Source organism: Sitophilus oryzae, unplaced genomic scaffold (assembly GCF_002938485.1).
Source record: "Sitophilus oryzae breed Bouriz unplaced genomic scaffold, Soryzae_2.0 scaffold_358_pilon_pilon, whole genome shotgun sequence".
Lineage (NCBI taxonomy): Eukaryota > Metazoa > Arthropoda > Insecta > Coleoptera > Curculionidae > Sitophilus > Sitophilus oryzae.
The window spans coordinates 1333319-1338172 of NW_022146927.1; the positions used below are offsets into that span (position 1 = coordinate 1333319).

The 4854-nt window shown below is 32.4% G+C and overlaps 1 protein-coding gene across 2 annotated transcripts in view; it reads left to right on the forward strand.

The window, feature by feature from the left end:
* Nucleotides 1–4854, forward strand: part of LOC115884872 (S phase cyclin A-associated protein in the endoplasmic reticulum) — a 67840-nt gene that overhangs the window by 54603 nt on the left and 8383 nt on the right. The window lies entirely within an intron of this gene.

Here is a 4854-nt window from a genome sequence, read left to right on the forward strand (position 1 = left end):
GGTACCGCAAAAAGTTAAATACAAAAGTTATAGGATTTTTAAATATCTATTAGCGAGTAATAGATTTAAATATACAGGGTCGTTCATAAAGTCGTGGCACATCAAAGTTTCATTTTTTTAAAAAGAACCCCTGTATATTATTATATATTTCAATTCTTCCTTCAATTCTAAGCAAAAATCGAAATACACATAATGTACTTCAAACCAACCGTTTCCGAGTTATTGACTTTTGAAAATATCACTTAAACAATTCGATTTAATTAATTTCGATGTGTTTGGATTGATTTAATGATGCCATTCTGCCGAAACTGTGATATTGTTATAATGGGTTTTTGAATTCCTATTAGCTACTAGTAAATTTAATTATACAGGGTCGGTCATAAAGTTGCGTCACATCAAACTTTATTTTTTTTTAAATGAAACCCCCTGTATATTATGCCATATTTTAATTCTTCCTTCAATTTTAAGCAATAATCGTAATACTAAATGCATATAAATTGAAGAACTGAAATGTTAAACGAAAATTTTGTAATTTCCAGACTTGATATACTCTCATTTTATACATCTGTAAATCAAAATAAAAACATTAAATCACCACAATTCACCAAAACACTTTTAGTTTTACACTGGACGCGCGTTTCGCTAACCAGATTATAAACTGTTAGTTTGGTTTGGTTTGGTAACAAACTGTTAGTTTATAATCATCTGCTGATGATGCTAACATGGTTAGCGAAACGCGCGTCTAGTGTAAAAGTAAAAGTGTTTTGGTGTATTGTGGTGATTTAGTGTTTTTATTTTGCTGTGTACCACCAAAGGTTCCAACCCTCAACTGTAATAACATCTATAAATGCTAACTTGAGAACTAATGTCAAATAGTATCACAATTTCGGCAGAATGGCATCGTTAAATGAAACTGAACATATCAAAATTAATTAAATCAAATTGTTTAAGTGATATTTTCAAAAGTCAATAACTTGGAAACGGTTGGTTTGAAATACATTGTCCCTATAACTTCTATTATATTTAACTTTTTGCGGTATCTCCTATATTTTACCTAATAATCGACTGTTTCCATACATAACAGCGACCCTGTATATAAATTATACATTTGTCATCCATTAAGTTGTCAAATGATGTTGTCAAACCCCCAAATAATGGTTATATTAAGTCTGTAAGATTTAATCTAACTGACCTTTGTCTATAATTTGATGATCTCCTCACTCTGACAACCCTAGGAGTATCGTCAAAGTAGAATGTATCCAATGATCTTGTTTTGAGTTTTCTGACTTGCTGTTGGTTAGTGTTTTCTGGCACACGCTGTATATTTTCAACTGTGTACTTGTAGTTTCCACTTAAAGCCTGGTTGTCATTGTCAGGTGTATATTTTACTGGATTAGAGTGAACCAAGTAAACTCCAAAAATCATGATAAAGGAGGCAATCTAAGAAAAGACAGAATAAAAGATATTTTTAAAATTTTTAGCTCCGAAAATAAAGTGATTTATTTTAGATAAAATAGATAGAAAAACATAGTAAGAGACAGCTTATATATAGAGGATCGGTTTCCCCCCTCAACCAAATCTCTCCATGATAGCAATGGAGAAAGTGGTAAAATATCTGTTCCCTAACCACAAATCTGTGATATTTAAGTGCTGTGATATAGATAAGTTTGAATGTTTTACAAAGGATGAACTACTAATGGCTTGTGATAGGTTAAAGAATAATAAAGCACCAGGGCCTGCTGGTATTCCTCCAGAAGTTATTAAACAGATGGGCAAGGTGAAGCCAGACTATGTGTTGTCAGTGTATAATCAACTTGCCCGGTCAAACTGCTATCCGACTCGGTGGAAAGTTGCAAAGTTATTATTAATCCTAAAACAAAATAAAAATATAGGCGAACCAACTGCATACAGGCCCCTCAGCCTCCTGGACGTTGAAGGGAAGATATTTGAACACCTAATACTGGGAAGATTAAATAGCGAAGTAGAGAGAACTGGTGGACTGTGCGACAGACAATTCGGATTTAGAAAAGGAATTTATCTTGGAAGAGTTGAGGGAGAGGGGCATTAAAAATAGCCTAATAAATATAATAAGTTCTTATCTGTCCGAAAGAAAAATCTTGGTGGAAACTGAAGAGAGAACGAAATTGGTAAGAATAAATTCCGGAGTTCCGCAGGGATCTATTCTTGGTCCCACATTGTGGAACATTTTGTACAATCCCCTGTTAAAGTTGGATATGCCAGAGGGTATTACGCTTATTGGATTCGCGGATGATGTAGCAATGGTAGTGATTGCTGATAATGAAGAAATACTTATGAATAAAGCTAACACCGGCCTCTTAAGAATTTCTAAATGGATGGCACAAAAGGATTTACAGCTAGCACCACAAAAGACTGAGGCGGTAATTCTATCCACCAAACGAAAACTGGCACCAATTCTTTTCGATGTTGAGGGAACTTTGATCGTACCTAAGAATGCTGTAAAATACCTCGGAGTCTGGTTAGATAATTAAACAACATTCTGTGAACATGTTACCCAAACAATTACTAAAGCGGAAAAAACTCTTGCTGCATTATCAAAATTAATGTTGAACATAGGGGGCCCTAGGTCATCAAAGCGTAGAATTCTTGTAAGCGTAATACATTCACAATTGTTATACGCAGCTCTGGTATGGTGTAAGGCAATGGACAAAATAAAAACAAAGCGAAAGATAACAGCTCTGCAGCGCAAATTATGTATTAGAGTTTGTAGCGCTTACAGAACTGTATCTACTGAAGGCAGTTGGTGTCATTGCGGGCATTCCTCTTATCCACATATTAGCTCATGAACGAGTGGATAGATACAAGGGAGAGCTCAAACAAATAGCCAGGAAAACTGTGATGGAGAAGTGGCAGGATCAGTGGGATAAAGGAAAGTACGGAAGATGGACCTGGAGACTTATACCCAACATCGAAAAATGGATTGACAGACCATATGGTGAAGTGGGATACCACCTGTCTGGACACGGGTGCTTCCGAAAATACCTCTATAAGATGCGGCGGGCAAGCTCTGAATCATGTTTATTTTGTGGTCAAATAGACGACGTTGAACATGTGTTCTCCTGTCCAAGATGGAAGGATGAGAGAGATCATTTTAAGAAGGAGAGTGTAGGTATCAAATATATATGATACATTATAATATATTTACCTGATATGGACTCATCTTTAAGCACAAATATATTTTTTTATATATTTCACTACAAATATTACTCACACTATCTCAGAGTGAACTGATATAACACTACGATTGTTGCAAGCATTTATATAGTAAAATATAAGTTGATTTTCTTATTATTAAACCATGTTTAAATGTTCTAAAAAACGTTTTTGTCAAAACCAATTAAGACATTTAACGAAAGTATTCAGTTCTCATAGAAAATTAGCATATATTTTATTTTTTAACGGTGATTTTCCATCTTTTTTCTCTAGAACAATGAAAAAGATGTTTTGGAGGCATGTCCGGTGACAGTTATGCCATGACGAAACGAAATATATGAGAATTGGATTGTTTATTGTAACGTATATGCGGATTTATTTATTTATATCCTGGTTTTTAACAATGTTTGAGGAATTTGTATGCATTAACAATAGACTTATAATTGGGTAAAAGGATTTTGATATTCGATACGTACGATAAGTTGTGAAATTTATTGTAAAAATATGACATAGGAAAATTTCTGTTGCTCCTGATTGCAACAAAACAATTTTTTAAATTTTATTTTTTTTGTCACTTCCTGTTTCACCGAAAACGACTACAATGTTTGATTTTTAAATGGCACCCTCGGTATTTTTTTACTTTATTCGATAGAAAATGCCACTCTGAATAGAATGACATATCATATGTCAACTTTTGACATTTTCGCTTTAAAAAATAATATTTTAAATGTCAATCTAGAGTGCTATGGCTGTGTTAAAAATACTAATTTTTAATCAAGGAGCCTTGGAAAAATAAATTTGATTATCTAATGTTTTTCGTGTCTTGTCCTGGCCGATTAAAAAATGCCTAATCGTATTTTTAATCATATCTCAATTCTTTAAAATGGAACGAAGGTGGCTATTTGGAAAAAGCATTTTTTTACGAATTATTTGGTACCACACATTTGGCATTTTAAGTCAAATTATCGTTATGAACCTCTTACAATTTCAAATAAACCATATGAGAAAATGCCAAAAATTAACATATAATATGACATGTAATTCTATTCAGAGTGTCATTTTCTATTGAATATAGTAAAAAATGCGAGGGTGCCATGCATTTAAAAATCAAAAGTTGTAGTCATTTCCGGTGAAACAGGAAGTGACCAAAAACAATTGAATACGGCAATCAGTCCTAATTTATGTCATATACTAACATACTAAATCTCGTTTTTTTTATCTGAAAAAATAAAAAAGTTATAGGGGGTGAGCCACTTTTGAGACGCACCCGGTATATTCAAAAGTCAAAAAGAGTCGACTTATTATATTTTAAAAACTAAAAAAATGCTTAAATTTTGAAAACCACTTTTTCCAAACCATTCACCCTGTATAGTTTATAGTTTATATAATTAAGTTTTTTTATGGAAACCTCGGCCAAAAACGAGAGACTCCCTGTATGTTTTAAATAAGCGCAAATATATTTAGGGGTAGTATAAAAAAATCAATAAATAAAACATCATAGATACTATTTTTTCGAAATTTTATTAAAAACTATTAAAAATATTTTGTTTTAAGGTTTATTTACACATGGCATTTTTTTTACAAAAACTACTATTTTTAGGTATATAACAATATCTATAAAAAAGTGAATTTTAAGTTGTATATAAAAATAAAATAAAAAAT